Source organism: Setaria viridis, chromosome 2, assembly GCF_005286985.2.
Source record: "Setaria viridis chromosome 2, Setaria_viridis_v4.0, whole genome shotgun sequence".
Classification (NCBI taxonomy): Eukaryota; Viridiplantae; Streptophyta; class Magnoliopsida; order Poales; family Poaceae; genus Setaria; species Setaria viridis.
This window is the reverse complement of record NC_048264.2, coordinates 17408696-17431227: the sequence shown is the minus strand read 5'-3', so window position 1 is coordinate 17431227 and position 22532 is coordinate 17408696. Positions and strand designations below refer to the sequence as shown.

Genomic DNA, 22532 nt, shown 5'->3' with positions numbered 1-22532 from the left:
AGCCGAAAATAATCTCCATATGGCCGAGCTACAAAAATGGTTGGACGAGAGACTAGCTCATTAGGAGGAGAGACAATTCACGTGGCTAGAGCAGGTGGCATAGAGGGCAGACTAGAACATGAACACTGTGCTCACCACCGTATCTACCATCCTCAATCAGTTGCATCAGCATGTCGGGTTACCACGACCGCAAATTCAACTCCCACATGCTGGTCAGACCCCCTTGCTAATCATGCCTCCGACTGAACCGGGTAAAACCTCTAAGGTCTCCGTGTCGCATAACAGTTGAGCTGGAATTCCACAATTGTCGACATCAATGACGACCCTGATAGAAAATGATTCCACACTTGTTCCGACAAAGAAGGGTGGCAATGGTGAGGAAGAAAATGCATCAATACTCAGGGTTCTATCTAATCTTGCTGCTTCGCACCAGCAAGAGGAACATCCTATGGTGGAAACAGCTATAGATTCAGATGATCATAAAGTGTCTACCCCTACTACTCAAGATGATCCTGGTCTCACTACTTCACAACCTATGGATGAACCTGGTCTCACTAGTTTGCAAGCTCAGGATGATCCTGCGATGGCTCCTGCTCCTGGTATCGCTACATCGGAAGGGTCTCCTACACCTGCTCCTAGTCACGCTACATCGGAAGCCTCTCCTACACCTGCTCCTAGTCGAACTATGTTGGAAGGCTCTACTGCACCTGCTCCTTCTCCAACTACATCGGAAGGCTCTGCTACTGCTGCTCCTCCTCCTTCAAATAATCTTGTATCTCTAGCTCCTGATGTCCCTCTTCTGTCAACCAATCCTACAACGTTGACACCTTCTTCGAACCCCGATGACAAAGAGGTAGAATGTTAAACAATTCTTTTGTTGACATTGACTGTTGTATTCAATTTGAACAATAAATGTTTCATTGTCATGTACGAACCAACTATTTTGTTAAGCCTTGTAATAATATTTTCCTAGGCATTGTGCTCAAGTTTTAACTTTTGGTGATCTGGCGGAGTTTGTATCGGAGTCGTACGAGTCTTATAACTTGTATGGTACCAATGGGGTACAGAATGACCAATCGGGTAGGCTGGCATGTCGTCTTCAAGTTGCGGATGAAGCTAAATCATCAAACTACTCTAGGGGCGTTCAAGACTCGGATTTCCAAGTGTTTGAGTCAACGGAGTGAATTAATATTATGGATACATGCGGGAATATAGGCGTGGCAAGGTCTAGTCTTCCACCACCCAAAAAGGAGACTTCTCCGACCTCGCCATCATGTAATGAGTGATGCTATCAATACAAGGAATCCAAAACTACCTTCGTAGTGTTTTTGTTTGTAATCTTCAATGTAACCCAAAACTATGTCCAGAGCTACTTAATCCAAGGGAGCCATTTAATCGGAGGGAGAGATGTTTGATCTCCAATGTGCACATGATTGAGGAGTTAGCAAATCCAATTGGGAAAAATGATGTTTGATTGCCAATGTGCACATGGATAAGTAGTAAGCCCACCCAATTGAAGGGATGTTTCTTTGGTTTCAAATATTGATATGTGTGTAAGTAAGCACGTGCAACCAAAGGGAGGGATGTTTGATCTACAATGTGCACATGATTGAATAGTTAGCAAATCTAATCGGGAAAAATGATGTTTGATTGCAAATGTGCACATGAATAAGTAGTAAGCACACCCAATCGAAAGGAGAGTTCTTTGGTTTCCAATGTTGACATGTGTGTAAGTAAGCACATGCAACCAAAGGGAGGGATGTTTGATCTCCAATGTGCGCATGATTGAGTAGTTAGGAAATCCAATCGGGAAAAATAATGTTTGATTGCCAATGTGCACATGAATAAGTAGTACGCACAACCAATCGAAGGGTAATTTCTTTGGTTTCCAATGTTGATATGTAAGTAAGCACATGCAACCAAAGGGAGGGTTATTTGATTTCCAATGTGCACATGATTAATTAGTAAACACACCAATGGAAGGCATGGTACAAGGATTTCCAATGTTGCTGGGATGGTACAAGGATTTCCAATCGTAGTAAGTACACCGAATAGATGGGAGGTTTCTTTGGTTTTCCAATGTAAAAATAAATATATAGAGTAGTTCTCCATCCTAAATACTCACTCTATTCTTGTTATAAGATGTGATATGGCATGACGCTGTCGCCCTTATTACACTTATGCGCATACGCCTTATAAACGAAGGGAGTAGTACCTAACAACGTACTTCAATATAAGCGGAGCAGTACATAAACAGATGGAGTGGTACCAAATAACAGAATATTTAGCTTTTTGAAGGTGTTCTCATTATATACCAAAGATTTTGAATGATAATTTGTTGAATTTGGGTCCAAATTCTCCTAATTCTAGCAAAAATTTTTGGTACAGGTTCCGTTGATTGTACCAAGAATAAGAAATGTTCATGAATAGACTACTAGACATTCCACTATTCGGGTTTTTGTTCGGCATATTCTACTGAGCAGAATAGCCTTTGGTCACCATTACCTGGTGCGGACCAACCGCAAAATCTTTCCGGCATGCTGTTCAAATATTCGGACGCCCAGGCCAAGCCGTGTGACAGATGTGAAATGTTAATTTTCCTCCCCCTCTTCCCAATAGCACCCCATTTCATCCACCACCATAGTAAAAGGGTATATTGGTAATGTAAGAGGGCCATCCACCCAATTGGCTAAATACCCCGTCCCTTTCCTCCCTTTGCCCAAATCTTCCGTGTCCAAAACCTTTCTACCAGCAATTCCCCTTCACCTCCTCGCCCCCATCCCAAATCTTCACCTCCTCCTCACCCCATCCCAAATCTTCACCTCCTCCTCACCATCATCCCAAATCTTCACTTGCTCACCGCCATCCACAATCTTCCCCTCATAGCTACCTCCCATTTCCCATCTTCCTCCGTAGGACCAGAGGTGACGCAATGGCACTAGGCGGGAAGGTCTTACGGAGGAAACATCAATAATGAGGTACAATGTTTTCCTCCCCAGTTAAGCGTCCCCAGTGATGCAATTAAATAGTTTCCTTGTTTGGTTTTGGTACTGCTTTTACTTTGTTGTTTGTTTGTAGATCTGTTTTGGGCGCCCAAGTGCATATAGAGTCTGTTTCGAATGTTCTTTATATGGATGGGAAGATAATTTCATAGAGGTTCCAGTGTCACAGGTCCTACATGAAAATTTCATCTGAGTCAATGAGAATCATCAAAACAAGTGGACATCTAGAATGTGTTAGGGTGTTGCACCACTGTCTGTTGGGCCGTTGGTCCGTGTATCATGCTGGAGCCCATAGGGGTGCATCCAGGGCGGTCATCCATGACCTAACCCTCATATATTCAGTAGCGGTCGCCACATTAGGGTTAAACTCAAACCCTAATGTGGCAACAGCTATTGAATATATGAGGGTTAGGTTGTGGATGACCCCCTCGACGCACCCCTATGGGCTCCAGCATGATACACGGGCCAATGGCCTAAAAGACAGTGGCGCAACACCCTAACAGATTCTGCATGTCCAATTGTTTCGACAATTACCATTGACTTAGATATAATTTTGATGTGGGACCAGTTCCATCGGAAGCTTTATGAACTTATCTTTCCATTGATATAAAGAACGTCCAAAATGGATCCGTATGCGACCTAGCCGTCATTTTTGGTGTGTGCTGCTCCTGGACTCCAAGGTGGGCTCGAACTTGAGTTGATTTGGGGCTTCCACCTTGGCGGCTCAGACTAAATTAGCCTCGGTCCACCTTCTTGACTTGTACACCCTTGCTAGGCTCCTCCTTCTTCATGCCATGCGCCAATCATGGTCATATGCATGAGTGTCATATCCTCTTCGTCCTCCCCTTCTTGATGAAAAGCTGTCCTTGGCATCGATTGTGCTCTAAACTGACCCTGCACAACACAAAGGAGAATGGAATTGTGAAAACAAAGGGAATTGAATAATTGTGAGGAGGGATATGACCATATTTCAAGGTTTCTAGTGTGTCATCTCGCACAGAAATTCTAGCAAGCATGTAGGCTCCTTGATCGCAATGTACATGATGTTTATCAACACTATCCTGCAAAAGATTAGTACTAACAAGAAGCAGCATAGGAGTAGATGGCATATGAATATTAGCAGTATTGGATCCATTTAGTTGATTACAATATTGCACAACAAAAGAACAATCCATATTGCTACTAATGTAAACACGATGTATCATGTATTGTCCATTGTTGTTATATTTTCCACCAACATGATATGTGTGTCTAGAAAACCATGGAAAATCAGAATATCCAAAAAGTCTCTCCTCCAAAAAACCTAGATTATACAATATATCAAATTCAATGTAACCCAAAATATTTAAAGAAGATAATAATTTCAGCTCATCTTTATCACTAGCAATATGAATAACATGTCTACTTTCAGCACAAGTGTTGGGTTCCAAAACACATATAGCATGTTGATTCATTGGTACAACATAATTGTCACAAAATTTATCTTTATCACAAGGAATAGGAAGCGAGTCATCTTGTGACAAACATAAATCAAGAGAAGGTTCCACTAACAATTGCCCTGTGATAGCATGATTTGTGGAAAAATTTAGGACATCAAGATAATTCTCACCTTTCGTGAGTGTAGTACCATGCGCATTATCTGTGTTCTTATTTTCAGCAGGAGTAATAGGTGCATTGTGAAGTAATGGTGAATTTGCACATGAGGTTGTAAGCTCCTCATTTTCTTTTGCACCATCCTTGTCCTCTTGCTTTTGTTCATAATCCTGCAAAAAGGTTAGGCATAGCAAGAAATACAACAATAGACTGATCCTCTAATTGATGCACCTCATCATATGAGTTAATTATATGAGATGGATTAGCAAAAGTTTCTCTCATAAGAAATTTCATATCATCTCAAGTTTGAGATTTATTTGATGGACTTATGGTCTCCCACCAAGTTAAAGCAGAATCTCGCAAGACACTAGTTGCATTCTTAATCTTCCTCCTTGAACACATAAAATGATTAGCAAATATTTTATCTATTGCTATTTCCCACTCAATGTACTCATCATAGTGGTTGGATAATTTTACAAAAGTTTCTTTCTTTTCCTAAGATATAGAACCAGAGCTGCATCCTTATGAGAGGAAGAGGGTTGCACTTATCTTAAGGAACCAGGGTGTATTGGCTTCCCTCAGCATTGAAAAACTCACAAGCATCCTTTTATAGTCTAGAAAAGGTAAAAAAAGGGATACCAATGAAAGAAGAAGTGAAGATCCAAAATTGGAGTATGACCGGAATGGCCTGAATCTGACCAAGAGACAGGCCAACACGAGGTATCTATTGTTGTTGCCTACCAAATTTCTTGTATCAGTTATGCAGGATTGCTTCTCGTTAATTTTGTTTATGCAATTTGTCCAATTAGGTCAGTGATAGCATACCTGTCAACAGGGGAAGAGGGTTGTCCAAGAGAATTCGGGCACCTGATGCCTCTGACAGTATGCCTCCTAGAGTGACTAGGACCAAGGCAAAGGAATTGTCTTTAGTTCAAGCAGGAGTTTTGAATGGGACGACTCCTGATTCACAAGAATTGCCAACCAAAGGCCAAGCAACAGCCACCCACACTAAGGACATCATCGACATGATGACTGGCAAAGGCAAGTCATTTGATCTTTTTTTCCCAAAGCCAAAAAATTGGAACATCGCAATTAGCAACCAAATCATTATTAACACACACCATCTGTATGAATGTAACAAAATTGTTAGGTGATGCACGCCCTTCCAGAAGAGCACAAGTGCCATGGGATTCAAGAAGGTTGGGCAGAGATCTGGATAGGATAAGTAGAGGATTGCACACCAAGCTTCCAATCCATGTTCGAGAAGGGCTCAAACAACAAAAGGCACCAATGCAAGCTGCAAAGTTTGCATCAGAGGGTGGGATCATACTACGTGGGCATATACCGATCCTTACTTGCTAGAAGGACTACAAGACCAATAATAAAAAATATCTCAAGCACTACATTGGCAAACTGGCGGTGTTGTGCTTATCTACTACCATAATTCTTTGCATCCTTTATTTTCATCCATTTTTTGACTACTCTTGTGTTGCACTTAATATAGGGACAATTTGACATTGACACCACTAGTCAACCTGTCATAAAGGCATGCACTGACATGCTCAAGTCGCAACAGATACAGGGAAGGTACCAGCTCAAGAAAAAGTTCTTCAATGATCTTCCAGCAAATGAAGTCCCAACCAAATCTCATGTGACCACACTGGATGATGACCAATGGACTAGTTACAATGTGGTCTAGCCAACCTCATGGGGTATGATAAAACTTCAACTTGCCACTAGCACATTTGCATGTACTGATATGTTCCTATTATTTATATATCTTACACGAGTTATCATTATTGTAAAGGAGAGGTATACTATAATCACCAGTAATCATGGACTGGTCATGTTTCCTCACCGCTCAGGATCTAGAAGCTATGTGATATGAACCCGCTAGGGTTGATTCCCGATCTTTTGATGAGAGGCATGGGATAACTCGATTGGTCGATGGAGACGATGTTCACGACCCGACTACAGCCTTCCAAGCTGCGCCTTAGCAACTGATACACCACCTCCAATGGCTGCCGCGATCTTGTGGAGCGCGTCACCCGGCCACTAGGGCACTCGTCCTACAAGCAATCGAAGAACTAGCAATAACAAGTATAACAAGTATTGAATTTACTAGATGAAGATTAAGGCTTCCAACTCAATCTCAATAAGGTGGGGTTCCGAAGATAGGAAGACGAGCGACTGATCCAGCACGCGCGCTTACAAGCAAGTAGCGAGAGCTAAACTTGATCTAAACAAAACCCAACTGGTGGTGGCTAAGGGGTATATGAAGGTGGGAGGATGACCACCAGAGTGTTGGAGTCATGCTCCAACCCTAGGACGCATCCCTATTGGATCTGACTTGATACACGGCCCATTGGGCCAAATTAATGTGAAGCAGCACCACAAAACCTCTCAGTAGTAAATTTTTCATTGCGACCGCCTCAAACCATATATGGACTTGAGTCCAAATCCATATGAAAGTAGACTTCATAACAAAACCATGAAGTACTGGAACACCGCAATTTGAGTCTGTATGTGACTGTGGTGACCATCACAAGTTGGTACTGTCCTAGAGTCTGAATCCAGCCTGCGCGAGTCCTTTTCCTTTTCGGTCTTGTCCCTGGTTCCAAACCAAAACAAGAGTTCACGCGTCTCCATGGTCTAAATAGGATGGACAGGAACTCAAGAGTGAACTTACTTGATGATTAAGTTGACGAGCACGGGCGCGAGTAATAGGACCGGAAACTGGTACTTGTGTAGGCGTGGATGTATCGTTGGTGTTGATGTCCTCATCATCCTCCCCTTCTTGCATTTGAGTCATCCTCGACTCAAGCTATTCTTCTTCTCCCAAATATGGCTTCAAATCTGCAATGTTAAATGTGGGACTAACCCCAAAATCTGCAGGCAGATCGAGCTTATATGCATTATCATTAACTTTCTCTAACACTTTAAATGGTCCATCAGCCCGAGGCATCAATGTGGACTTTCGCAATTTAGGAAACCTATCCTTTCTCAAGTGCAACCAAACTAAATCGCCAGGTGCAAATATTAGTTCCTTTCTACCTTTATCACCAGCAAATTTATATTTAGCATTCATACGCTCTATGTTTTCTTTAGTTGTTTCATGCAGTTTTAACATCAATTCAGCACGCTTAGTAGCATCAAAATATAACTTTTCAGAAGATGGCAAAGGCATCAAATCAATAGGAGCATGAGGCAAGAAACCATATACAATCTTAAATGGGCACATCTTTGTAGTAGAATGCAGTGAACGATTATAAGCAAATTCAATATGAGGCAAACAATCTTCCCCCATCTTAATGTTCTTCTTTAAAACAGCCCTTAAAATAGTAGACAAAGTTCTATTGGCAACTTCAGTTTGGCCATCAGTTTGGGGATGACATGTAGTAGAAAATAAAAGCTTAGTTCCTAGTTTTCCCCATAAGTCTTCCAAAAATGACTAAGAAATTTAGCATCACGATCAGAAACAATTGTGTTTGGCACACCATGCAAACGAACAATTTTTCGAAAAAACAAATTAGCAATATGGGTAGCATCATCAGTTTTATGACATGGTATGAAATGTGCCATCTTAGAAAATCTATCAACAACCACAAACACACTATTACGTCCCTTCCTAGTCCTTGGCAAACCCAACACAAAATCCATAGAAATATCTTCCCAAGTAGCACTAGGAATAGGTAGAGGCACATACAAACCGTGTGGATTTAATCGTGACTTAGCCTTTTGGCATGTCGCGCAACGAGCAACAAACCTCTCCACATCTCTTCTCATCTTTGGCCAAAAGAAAGGACCAGCAAGGACGTCCTCCGTTTTCTTCACTCCAAAATACCCCATCAAGCCACCTCCATGCGCTTGCTGTAGCAACAACAAACAAACGGAGCTAGCTGGAATGCATAGCTTGTTAGCTCTAAACACAAACCCATCACTAACGATGAATTTGGTCCATCCTTTTCCATCTTTGCAATGCAGCAACACATCTTTAAAATCAACATCATTAACATATTGGTCTTTAATTGTTTCTAATCCAAAGATTTTGTAATCAAGTTGATTCAGCAAAGTATATCTCCTAGACAAAGCATCAGCAATAACATTCTCTTTCCCTTTCTTGTGCTTAATAACATAAGGAAAATATTCAATAAATTCCACCCACTTAGCATGTCTACGGTTCAGATGTCCTTGACTACGAATATGTTTCAAAGATTCATGATCAGAATGAATAACAAATTCTTTGAGCCACAAGTAATGCTGCCATGTTTCTAATATGCGAACAAGAGTATACAATTCCTTATCATAAGTAGAATAATTTAGAACAAGCCCGCTCAATTTTTCACTAAAATAGGCAACAGGTTTGCCTTCTTGTAACAAAACACCACCCAATCCAATTCCACTAGCATCACATTCAAGCTCAAAAGTCTTATTAAAATTAGGAACTTGGAGGAGGGGTGCATGTGTCAACTTATCTTTCAGCATGTTGAAGGAGTTTTCTTGTACATTGCCCCAACTAAAAGGCATCCCTTCTTCGTAAGCTCATTCAATGGTGCAGCAATGGTGCTGAAGTTCTTCACAAAACGGCGATAGAAACCAGAAAGTCCTTGGAAACTCCACACCTGTGTGATAGTCTTTGGTATAGGCTATCCTTGTATAGCTTCTACCTTGGCTTGATCAACCTCAATTCCTTGTGGAGTCACAACATAACAAAGAAAAGACACTCGATCGGTGCAAAAGGTGCACTTCTCAAGGTTACCAAATAAACGTGCATCTCGTAAAGCATTAAAAACAACATGTAAGTGATCAAGATGGTCATTCATAGATTTGCTATAAATCAATATATCATCAAAATAGACCACAACAAATTTTCCAATGAAAGCGCGCAGAACCTCGTTCATTAATCTCATGAAAGTACTAGGTGCATTAGTTAACCCAAAAGGCATGACTAACCACTCATATAAACCAAATTTAGTTTTAAAAGCAGTTTTCCATTCATCTCCCAATTTAATACGAATTTGGTGGTACCCAATACACAAATCAACTTTGGAAAACACAACAGCACCACTAAGCTCATCAAGCATATCATCCAAATGTGGAATAGGGTGTCGATATCGAATGGTGATATTATTGATAGCTCTACAATCAACACACATATGCCATGTTCCAACTTTCTTAGGCACTAAAATAACAAGAACAACACAAGGACTAAGAGACTCACGCACATAACCTTTGTCAAGTAGTTCTTGCACTTGTTGCTGAATTTCTTTCGTTTCTTCCGGATTTGTCCTGTATGGCACACGGTTTGGTAAAGATGCACTAGGAATAAGATCAATTTGGTGCTCAATCCCTCATATTGGTGGCAGCCCCGCTGGTATCACACTTGGAAACACATCAGAATACTCCTGCAAAATGTTAGCAATAGCAGGGGGCAAAGAATGCTGCATGTCGTGACCGAAATCAAAGCATCTGAGGACCAATGGTGGTCACCCTTAGATGATGAGTGATTGACAATGTTATGTTGGTTTGATGTTGTTCTTGGCTTGTGATGTGTAGGTGTAGGATGCGGTGTGACAGCCGACGGCGTGCGGTGAAGGCCAAGCGAAAGGTTCATGCCGATGGACCAAGGGCGGTGAAGGATGAACGTGAGTAGGCTTGGACCAATGGACTTGAGGAGTCCGGGTGGAGTCATGGGTGGTCCACATGGTGCACGGAAGGGCAAGACAACATGACGGTGATGGCGACAGCATCGGTCGAGTCAAGCGGGATGGAGGCAAGTCAAGTAGGCAACCTGGGAGCCGGGAGCGAATGACTTGGAGGCGTCAAAGGCTTGGTGGAGACTGGACACCTGTCGACATCGAGGAGGTCGCGTGGCGGCCAAGCGAAGATGGACGGTTTGGGTGGTTTGGGCCTCAAAACCACCGTGCTGGTAGGTTTCCCAGTTTGGGCCTCAAAACTGGGGGCGAGCCCAATACGGCCGGAGCTTTGAGAAGGAGGGCACGTGGCATCATCGCGAAGCTTGCATCGAGGCGAAGCAAAGTCATGGAGGTGGTGTGTCCGTCCGATGAGCACACAAAAACTTGGAACAAAATGCCCCTGCGTGGGTAGTTATCTTAGTAGTAGTTATAGGGGTACTTTAGTCTTTCATCCACGCCTAGAGATAGAGATGGGGGGCTGAAGTTTTCAGCACCTATTCCATCTCTCTACCACCACCTCTCTCTCTAGTGTTTCATTTGGTTTTTCCTCTCTTTCTCTCCTTTCTCCCTAGAGGTTCTCAGATGTTTTGAGCACCGAATTCATGTATTGAACCAATTTTTTGTTGCAAGAATGGAGGCCCTAACCTCCTTGTGTCCTCCGAGTGTTGGGGGATGACTGTTTTGTGAAACTCTTGCTTGTGTTCTTCGCATTCTTATTTTCTCCCATTTTTCCCTTCTCACATTTTTGTTCGATTCATGATTTCTAGGGAGTCTTGACTCAAACCGATTATTTGAAAATGAACTAGGATGTGAGTGAAGTCTTTCTACCAAAGGAATTCATCTAACTCCTCACGAGTTCATAGATCGGGGCGATTCAAGTTCTAGGGTTCAAAAAGCAGTGTTCTTCACAAGATTTTTAATTCTCTTTGTTTGGCTAATCTTTTTGAGGATATCTTTTGGGAATATGTTTGCTATATTGTTGGGAAGCTATGGTTAAAATTTCATGATTTTTGGAGATTGTTTGATTGAGTTTCGGATTTTTCTTCCATCTTCACGCAGGCTGTTTTGGAATTCGGGAAATCTCCGTACATAATTCCGGAAATCTCTGGACCTCCGGAAATTTCAGAAGATTTCTCCGGAAATTTCTGCACGTCCGGAATTTTTCGAAGGTTCCTCCGGATTTTTCCAAATAGAGGTATTGGTTTTAAAAGTTTGTCTTCCGGAGCTTGTTTGGAGTCTTTCTTACTTCCGCTATTCTCAAATTGGGTTCCTAGCATCATTCCTAGGTCCATTAGCTTGTGCATAGCTAAGTTGACTTGATTTTGCTAGAAGAGAGGCTTGCAAATTTTTAGCTGAAGTTCTTGGAGAAAATTTGAACCGGCTCCCATTCACACCCCTCTGGTCGCCTTTATGGTTCTTCAGCATCCTTGCATACCAAAGCATAGGCAACAGAAGTGGAAGCAACTAATTCATTAATATTAGATTTAGTAGCAAGCAAGCAATGTCCTTTCAATCTTATCTCATCTTTCTTACTACTAACAGATTTGACATGTTTATCGCTCTCGGTTTTAGTTTTCTTAGCTTTAGCAACATCATCATGCACAATAGCTTCAGGAGACATAGGAAGCAAGACAATTTTCTTATCATGGTGTATGAGAGAATACTTATTTGATCTACCATGATGCATACAATCCGTATCAAATTACCACGATCTACCTAGCAAAATATGACAAGCTTCCATAGGCACAACATCACATTCAACAACATCACGATATGATCCAATAGTAAAATTAATTCGCACCAGTCTCATTACCTTAACCTTACCACTATTGTTGAGCCATCAAATGTGATATGGATGTGGATGCGGTTTGGTTGTAAGTGCAAGCTTCTCCACCATATTGCTACTAGCAAAGTTGTTGCAGCTACCTCCATCAATTATCAAACGGCACAAACGCTCTTTAATGACACACTTTCTTTGGAACAGTGTATGCCGCTGATTTTGCTCCGCCTTCTCCATTTGTGCGCTAAGCACACACTGCACAATGAGGCTCTCATAATGATCTACATTCTCTACATCGATCTGCTCTTCTGGTTTTTCCTCACTACCTACATGGTCAGCAGCAAGCAAAGCAAGTGTATCTTCATCAAAATTAGTAGCAGAGGAATACCCACCATCTTTTTTGACCACCAAAACATGCTTGCTAGGACAGTCACGCTGCACGTGTCCAAAGCCCTTGCATCGATGGCACTGAACATCTCTTGTTCTACCCGTGGATGCAACCGAAGTGGTACTAGTGGCTAGTTTTGGGGCAGTCTTGGTTGCTGAATTTGTGGGAGGAGCACGTTGCTTGTCGCTAGAAGGAGATGGTGGTGCTAGCCGATTCGGAGAGGGAACGGGTGGAGGTGCACGTCCGGTCAAAGAGGTAGTCATGCGCGGCTGCCATGATGTAGATTTTCCTGCAGAAATATGACGTCACCCCTGCACTGCCCTTTCAGGAATTTTTTTTATTTTTAACCTTTGTTTAAATTTATTTTTAAAAATAACCTCAGCCAAAGTTTATTTGTGGCGGGTGACCCTTTTGCCCGCGCCAGACCGCCAGGCGCGGCAAGAAGCCTCTACCGTGGCACATGCACTGGAGCGGCGAACCCCTGCCACGCTGGCGCGGCGCGGCGTCAGGCCAGGCGGGCGCTGACGTGGGCGAGCGCTTGACGCGCCAGCCCACCTGGCGTAGCAGCGCCCCACCTAGACACGCGCGCCGGCTCCTTCCTTCGTCCCTCCCTCCTTTCTTCTTCCTTTAGAACACCCGTGGCCGAGCTCCTTGCCGCCGCCGCCCGTCGCCCCACCCCCAAATCTACCCAAAATCTGGCGATTTTGGTGGGGGAAAGTTGAGGATTGGTGATCGCTTTGTGTGGAAGGTATCCCCCAACTTTTTCCCTTGGTTTAGCGTTGCATTTGGTAGATTGGAGGATGTTTAGGTGACTTAGGGTTAGGTTGATGATTTCAATTTTGAATGAAATGCAATGTTGTTATGTGTTAGATGATGCGTAGTTTAGACACAATTGAGTCTCTGCCCACGATATTGACCCGTAGAACTTGTTGAATGCTTCGATTTAGGTATATATTCATCTAATTGTGTAGTGTAAATGACATGTGTATTTTTTTGTTTGCAATATGTCCAATACGTTTAGTTTATAATATAGTTTATATGGTGAAGTGTTTGTATTTTGCAGATGAATTGTTTAATTTGTATGTTTGATGGTGGGATTGTATTTTGTTGGTATGCAATTGTGTAGTGAACATGACATGGTGTACATGACGTTTTTTTTTGCAATATGTTCAATTAATTTGTCTCGTATTTTTATTCCTTCATATAGTTTCTATAGTTGATATGGTTAAGTGTTTGTATTTTGTAGATGGAGTGTTTGTATTTTTTCGAAATGATGTATATAGTTCGTATGGATTACGTGTGTAAAGTTTATTTGTGTATTAATTTACTGGCACTTGATGTATAGGTGAGATGACGTCGTTTGGTTGTAAATACAAGCGGCATAGGTGGTATGTGCGTTACGTGGGCGAGTCCAATGCAGCTGGTCCCATACCTCCTGCCCTTCCGGTACCTCTTTGTAGATGTGGCGTGGAAGTAGAGGTGAAACAATCAAGGCATCTAAAGACAGCTGGAAGATTCTTCTATGTTTGCAAGTGGACTTTTGATCCAATGCCTGCCGCACCTTGTGATTTCTTTCAGTGGATCGATGGACTCGACAAATATGATCCCATATCATAGCACAGAGCTTAAACCATACCATCAGTTTAGGCATTGGGTTCCTCCTCCACCAAACCCACCTAGGATGACCGAGGAGGAGAAGCAGGAGGCTGCTTGTAGGCGTGTGAGGGATCCTCCCATGTGCAAGTGTGGTGTTCATGCTAAGCTTATGCGTTCTAACTTAGGGGTTCCACCTAAGTTCACTCCATTCTTTCGATGCTCGCTAAAGACTCATGTAAGTTTATTATGAGAATGTTAGTATGACGTGTAGCTAGCAGTGATATTTTTATTGATATATGGTCACTTTTAATGTCGTCACTGGTTTTTTGCAGGATGGGTGGCCGTTTATGATTTCAATGAGTATATATATGGCCCAAAGGCGATGTGGCCAATGGAGGAGCAAGTGCAGGAGTTCGAGAGTAGAAAGGCACCATGGTCATGTGTGTCCTCTCCTAGTTGTAAATGCAAGTGTGGTATATTGGCAACACAAGGTGTGGTATATTGGAAGTCAAGAAAACAACAAGAACTGATAGAAAAGATTAGGAAGGAGTATGATGTGCCTATCCCTGACGGCGACTTGCTTTGGGGGAAAATATACCAAGATATGGTTCATGAGACTGGAGTGGAGCCTGAAGGACTTTATGTGAGGGAAACTATTATTAAGTATTGAAGGCAGAACAGAACCAAGTATCCACGACTTCTAACTGAAAATGAGAAGAGAGAAAATAGGAGGAAGTTGCAGGAGGAGAGGGAGTTGGAGAAACAAAGGTTGAGGGAGGAGAGAGATCGCTTAGGTTATGTGGTTGATTCGAATGCGAAATACCCTAAGGGTTCATGGGAAGAATATTTGCAGCAGGTTAGGGCAAGGAAGAGAAGGATTGAAATGGAAGAGTTACAAGAAAAAGCGGAAGAGGCATAGATGGAGACGATGAAGGCTCTTGTTGCCGATTTACCTGTTGGTAAGGTTAATGTCGATAAGAAAGGGAAGGGAGTTGTTATTGCTGGGGATGATGATGACGATAATGAGTTACTATGTGAAGGTGACTCGGACTAGATGAACGTGTTGATTTAGCTGGATCATGTTTCTCTTTAGTTGTCAAAACTATGTTCATTTATGAGACAACTATGTTTATCTTTATTGTGAGAACTACGATTACTTGTGAAAAACTATTTTCATTTGTGAGAGAACTTTGTTTATTGTGACAATTATGATTATTTGTTAACAAAATATGTACTATGTTATTTGTATTGAGTGTGCGTACATTGTTGCGGTCAATGTTTGCATTTTGATAGTATGTTACTTGCATATACTATTACAAGACTCGCTATTCTCGGTTGGAGTCCAAGGGGCGGCATTCTCGAAAAAGAATACAATAGATTAGAAAATGGATTAAATTCAAAATTTCCAATTTTGTAACGGGTTAATACGCCTCTGACCATCAAATCAAATGTGAATGACCCAGCCTCCTCCCATCAATTTTATTAAAACATGCTATTTTTTCCATCCATTACCTTTGAGGATCAGTCATGGTCACCTTGACGTGGTGGAAGTCACGAAATTGTGCCTAAGAGATTTTCTTTTATATATATCGAGATATAGACATGGTGGAAGTCATGAGTCCTTTTCCTTTAGGTTCTCCCCCAAATAGTCCGAATTTTCCTCCACATCGATAAGGAGCTAAGAGATCGACCATACGAAAAAAGAGTTAATTGGGAATAAAAGATGGGAGTGTCTACTGCTAACCCGGGTATTACTGTGTCCACAATCACCTGGGTAATTTGAAGGTGGAAAACACCCTGTTTTGTGGAGAGAAAAAAACTAGGTGCTGCAAATATTTCTGTCACCCAAAAATTATGACTCTAGGATCCTGGTCAAATGATGCAGATAAAAAACAACTAAACTAAGCACATAGTAAACAAACTGATGTAGAAACGAGAAGAAAAAAATGCAAAAGGCAAAATTATAACCTTAAACAAATTTTTCTATAGTCAGTAAAATAACAAATTATTTCTAAATGTGAGAAACCCCTCAAATGCAAACATACAAATCAGATTTCAAAATTAAAAAATTGCAACTCATTTAAATGCTTAATTAGCTCTTGACTGTTAAATGCTTGCAATAGCTTGACTTGATTTAGCTAGTGTGTCATGCTTGTTATGCTTGCTATCTCTATGGAGACTTGAGTGATAGTTAGTTAAATAACTTGCTCTCTAAGTACTTATGTCTTGTGGTGTAACCTTGTGCTTGTCCTGAATGCTTTTATGTAATGCATCTCATGTTACTATTCTTTGTATTCATGCACTTGCATCTCATCCAGATACGCTATATAAACCACGTGAAGGACGTGATGATGGAACCAAACCCGAAGACGGTGTATGGTGGAGCTATCCCGAAGATGGAAGGACTAAGCAAGTGCCGAGATGGGAGATGCTCGCCAAGCGAGTGTTGTCTGACAAACATTAACCTAGTGTTAGATTCTAGGCAAGCCCCGGAGCATAAATTCCTATGTTTTAATTACTTGCAATACAATCGCTTGCCTTGTTTGTGCATTTATGTTGCAGGAATTGTTTGAAACCATAGATGCATGAGATAGGCACCCTTTTGATATGAACACTAGTATTTGAAGTCGAGTAGTTGCAATGCTTAATAGGACTCGGTAAAAGTCGAGTGATCGCCTGTCACTCGCGAGTTATAGGAGTTGTTTGCTCTCCTTTTTGTTACAACTATAAGGATGATGGACGGGGTAGGGCTCTGTGAACTATTTTGGTGGTCGGTGGATTGCCCCGTCTGTCTACATGAAATTGGACTAAGGTTGAGATGTGATAGTGTTCGTGATCAAGTGTTTGAAAGTAGTAATCTCATACCTAGTATGGGATAGGGAAGCCTAGTACCTGATTGAACCGGGACGTGAGCGGATCGTTCCACTATCTCTGGAAACTGAGTTTTCCCCTGGTGCATCATGTGGTGACAAGTGCGGTCATTGAATGGCTGAGGCCGGGTCTATGGAGCCTTGTACCAAGGAAAGTGGGCCCGACACGGGTCTGGGAATTGATGGGGACGGCTGACAAGTGAAGCGACCCTTCGCGATGCGCGGATGTCGTGGGATTAGGTTCGCCATGCATGGTTAAGAAATTCGAATCGATTTGTCTGCCTCTTACAGTTTGGGACTACTCGCTATGCTACACTGAGTAAGAATGAAAGATGATGATGATCTAATTTTGTTACCTATATTAATTGCTTGGAAACTATGCTTGGTTTAGTATAGTTGCTAACGTAGAATGGTAAACTACAGTAGAACTTCTGGCTAAAATGTTGAAAGTAAGGACCTACACTAGTCGCTTTTGGCAAAACAAACCCCAGAGCCAAAAAGCTTGCATGTCTAGGTGTTGGTGGAGTAGTACCACATGTCGGTTAAGTCTTGTTGAGTGTAGTCGCTCAGCCTTGTTGTGGCACATCTTTTCAGGTGATGTTTATACCCCTGAGCTCGCTGCAAGTGGCACTCGGCCTACCCAACTTCCTCTTGGTTGGACGGTTGAGTGGGATCCCTCCTCGAACGGTGAGGACAAGGATCATTGATGCCATGATTGGCTTCTTCATGATATCATGCAACGACGTTTAGCTTCCGCTTATTTATTTCTGTCGCTTGAAAACTCTACAAACTTTGTTGAATTTTGAACTTGATATTGTAATAAATTGTTACACTTGTTTAATTGAGATGGACTGTTGTAATCTCTGTAACCACTCGCCTTCGTGCGAGTCTTGCTTTCTCGATCCTGAGATAAGTAGTTTATCGGATGAAATCCGACGGACGACCGAATTGACTTGATTAAAGTACATGATCGCGTGTTAAGCGACTTAAGTGTGCTTTAGCCAAGTTAATTTGGGCGGTTCCGCCACAGCGACGGGGCCAAGGGCGGCAATGGGGCCAAGGGTGGCGGCAGGAGGCAAGGAGTAGTGGGAGGGCGACGGATGGTGGCGGGAGGGTGGTGGGGCCGAGCAAGGAATGGCGGGAGGGTGGTGGGGCCGGGCAAGGAATGGCGGGAGGGCGGGGCGATCGGGAGGGCGCAGCGGACGGCGGCGTGAGGGCGGGATGACCAGGCAAGGAGTGGCGAGAGGGCGTAGGGCAAGGAGCGGGGGACGGCGGCGAGGCCAGGCAAGGAGCGGTAGGAGGTAGGGGCGACCGGGCAAGGAGCGGTGGGAGGGCGCGGGGTAAGGAGCGGCGGACAGCAACGGGAGGGCGCGGCGGATGGCGGTGGGAGGGTGCGGTGGATGGCGGTGGGATTTCTTTTATTTTTTATTTTTAATACCCCTTTAATATCGGTTATTTGATCTAATACTAAAGGCCCCCTTTATTACCGAAGTAGCAATACTAGTTGCACGACCGATACTAAAGGTGGGTTAGGAACCGGTACTAAAGGTGCTTTCCCCAATAGTGTAGGCAAGATGAGGCGCAGGTGCGCAGCACATTTCCCATAATGGCCACTAGAATCGCACAAGGGGAAAAGGTTTATACACACAGCAATGCTCGATCGTTGTCATGGGAATCACACAAGGGAAAAAGGAACTAAAAGCCAGCGGAATTGCACCGCAACGAGCAAGAACAAAAGCCTCAACAAACAAAACCTATCTCTATGGCTGGAAAGAGAAGGCCTGCCATATGCAGGCAAAGGCGAGGTGCAACCGCCGGCCATGCGGGGCTCAGCCAGGCCGACTAGGTGAGGGGAGGTGCAGCTAGCGAAGCACCGACGCAGCTAGCTGCGGCATGACCAGACGGTTGAGGCGTATTCAGGGGAGGCGCGACTGCACGACAAGGCTGGCGAGGTGAGTAAGGTGGAGCACTCCAGCCGAGCAAGGCGCGACAAGTCCGGCGAGGTGAGTCAGAGCAATCCGGCTAGCGGGGCCACAGATGGCCTACCAGGTGCGGCTGCAACTTGCGTGTCTCCTTTCTATGTCTCCATCGATGTCCCCATACATGTGAAAACCATCTGTGTGCTAGCTCCAGGAGCCGCGTCCTCTATTATTTTTCCATCCACTCCTCCACACCGAGGAAATGGAGTGCACCTTCTATGCGAGGCCCCCCGTCTATCTCTCTGTCTTAAGGATGGCAGCGGATCGGGTTTGGGGGAATATCCACGGGTTTCGGTTTTGGTTCCTAGTTTTCGCTCATGGATTTGCGGGTTCGGATACCCGAAATACTTCGGGTTTGGGACGGATTCTTAAATTCACCCGTGGAGCTCCATCAGAGCCCCGAAACATTCAGCCCACTAGAAGCCCACCTAGCAACCCTAGGTATATAAGCCTGAAATCCTTGCTTCATCTTCATCCAGTCTGCCCGCACGGTCGCACCCCCATCCCCCAGGCACCCCACACCCAGGCACCCCACCGTCCCGCACCCAGCCGCGCCGCCAACCCTGCACGGCGGCCACCGGCCGCACGCCCGCACGGCTGCATCCAGTCCGCCCGGCACCCGCCAAGCGCCTCCAGTCCGCCCGCAAGGCCGCACCCCCGTCCCCCAGGCCCCCCGCACCCAGGCACCCCACCGTCCTGCACCCAGCCACGCCGCCAACCCCGCCTGGCACGGCGGCGCCCCGCACAGTGGCCACCGGCCGCACGCCCGCACGGCCGCATCCAGTCCGCCCGGCGCTCGCCCGGTGCCTCTAGTCCGTCCGGCACCCGGAGCAATGTCAGCTCCTGGTGCTTTGAGTGGATCTCAAGCTGCTGCTGCATCTCAATCTATGGGTTCTCATCCTCAAACTTGTCCATGTCTTGCAACCAATTCAGTAACACCGCATCCAATTCAACAGCACCGGCAACTGATTCTGCAACTGTAGGTAATACTGATGTGGTAGAGGTAGAAGATGATGTTCCTGCTGGTAGTAAGAGGAAGCTAGGATCTGAAGTATAGAAAGACTTTGACTTGATTAATGTAAGTGGGGTTTGGAAAGAAAAATGTAAATGGTGTAAAAAAACATTTAGGTGGGGATACAAGAAATGGTACAACTCACTTGAAGAATCATATTGTTGTATGTCAGGATAGAGCTACTAGAAAAGGTTTAACATAGTCAACTCTTAAATTATCTGCAAAACCACAAGATGGCACAGTCACATTAGAGAAGTATGTGTTCAATCAAGATGTCGAGGAAAGAACTTTCTTTAATGATTATTGTCCATGAGTATCCTCTTTCCATGGTGGACCATATTGGATTTCGCAAGTTTTGTGCTGCATTACAGCCAACATTCAAGGTAGTGTCTAGAAACACAATTAGGAAGGATATCTTAAATATGTATCAAGTGCAGAAGCAATCTATGGTGAATTATATCAAGAAATTGAGTTCTCAGGTTGCTCTTACTATAGACTTGTGGATAGCAAACCACCAGAGGAAAGGTTACATGGCAGTTATAGCCTATTTTTTGGATGAAGATTGGAAGCTAAAAAGTTTTCTTATTAGGTAACTATAAATCGCAACATTTTTTTCTTGTGTTATGCATTTTTTCTATTGAGAGCAAACTGTCCACCACAATCACTTATGATATTTTGTTGTTGTAGGTTTATTTATGTTCCAGCGCCACATACAGCAGAGGTTATAATTGATGTTCTTCATGAAGTTCTCCTAGATTGGCATATTGAGAGGAATCTATCCACTATAACTCTTGACAATTGTAGTGTTAATGACAACCTCATGAAGAATATGATTGGCACTGATCGTGATGACCTTGCAAAGAACAAGGCTGCTATGGAAGGCAAGTTAGCAATCCTCTCTTGTATGTTGAAGGGAAAATCAATTCATATGCATTGTGCTACACATATTTTAAATCTGATTGTGAAAGATGGAATGAGTGTCATGGAGAAGGGAATTGATCAAGTGTGTGATAGTGTTGCATACTGGTCGGCCACTCCTAAAAGATATGAGAAGTTTGAGAAAATGGCAGCACAAATGAAAGGAAAATATGAAAAAAAGAATTGCTCTTGATTGTAAAACTAGATGGAACTCAACTTATATTATGCTTAGCACTGCACTAATTTACCAAGATGTTTTTGAGTGCCTTACTTCTCGTGCTCCATGTGTTCCATCTGAAGATGATTGGAAGTTTGCTAGAGAGCTTTGTGATAGGTTAAAGATGTTCTATGATGTAACTGAGCTACTGTCAGGATATGTCACAGCCAACCTTTTCTTCCCCAAAATATGCAACAATTTTTTTGCAATTAGGAAGTGGCAAAGCAGTGATATTCCTAAGGTATAAGAAATGTCTATTAAAATGAAAGAAAAATTCAACAAGTATTGGTCAGATGTGCATGGTTTGATGGTTGTTGCTGCTATCCTAGATCCTAGGTATAAATTGCAACTGTTGAATGCTCTTTTTCTCAAAATTCATGGGTTAGAAAGTGTAGCTATGGAAGCTATCAACGAAGTGAAAGACTTGTTGTACAATCTAGTTTTGGATTACCAAGGTGCTATGGAGGATGTTGCCACAACATATGGTGTTCAAACTAGACCTAGTGCTCCTACTCAGATGGACGATGAGGATTGGATTGACACTTTTGATGGTTACATGTCCAAGCAGCCAACGGTGACCTCCACTTATGTGTGAATAGAGTTAGAATTGTACTTGGAAGAGCCACTGCTGCCTAGGACACAAGAGTTGGATATCATTAAGTGGTGGCAACATGCAGGGCTAAAATACCCAACGTTACGAAAAATTGCACGTGATGTCCTTGCTATTCTTGTGACTATGGTGGCATCCGAGTCAGTCTTTAGTACAAGTGGGAGAACAATTAGTCCACATCGTAGTAGGCTTGCACCATCAATGATAGAAGCACTTATGTGCATGCAAGCATGGTCTCATGCCGACATGTTGGGTAAGTGCAATTTCTATAAGTATGTGGTCTTCATTCCGGATAAGCTATAAAACTAATTTCTGAATACTATATCAATGCAGGTTCTCAATCCACTTTTGTTGGTGCTTTAATGACTTGTCTTGATGAAAAAGATGAAGAAATGGTATTGTTGTTTGATTCTATTTTCAACTTGTGAATTTACAATGTGTTCAACATTTTAGTAATGAGCTATTCTCTCTATTTTTATTTCACAGGATGAAGATGATTTCACAATAATTGATGAATAATGAACTCATCAAGCAAAGATGAATTCCCCGTGTTGCCTACCTATTTGATCCAAAAAACACTCTTATTTATAGTAATGTTCATGTTCTGTTATTTGTTTGCAGTCTGGACTGTAATATGTGAACTGTACTAAACTTGGGTTGCTTCTCCAGTTCTACCTTTGTGGCGTTACTTTTTTCATAATAATCTTTGAAATCTAGACACCGCCTTTGTTGTATTGTTGTATGTTGTCCTTGTTAATTTATTGTAATATTCTCGGGTTTCGATTAATCCGTCGGGTTTCGAGGATCCACGGGTTTGGTTTCGGGGATGTATTTTCACCCGAATTGGTGTTCTCAGCAGATTTGGGTTTTA

At 43.1% G+C, this 22532-nt stretch overlaps 1 pseudogene; it reads left to right on the top strand.

Moving 5' to 3' along the window:
• The first annotated feature begins 316 nt into the window (after positions 1 to 316).
• On the top strand, positions 317 to 22180 carry LOC140221844 (zinc finger BED domain-containing protein RICESLEEPER 2-like; annotated as a pseudogene).
• The last annotated feature ends 352 nt before the right edge of the window (positions 22181 to 22532 follow it).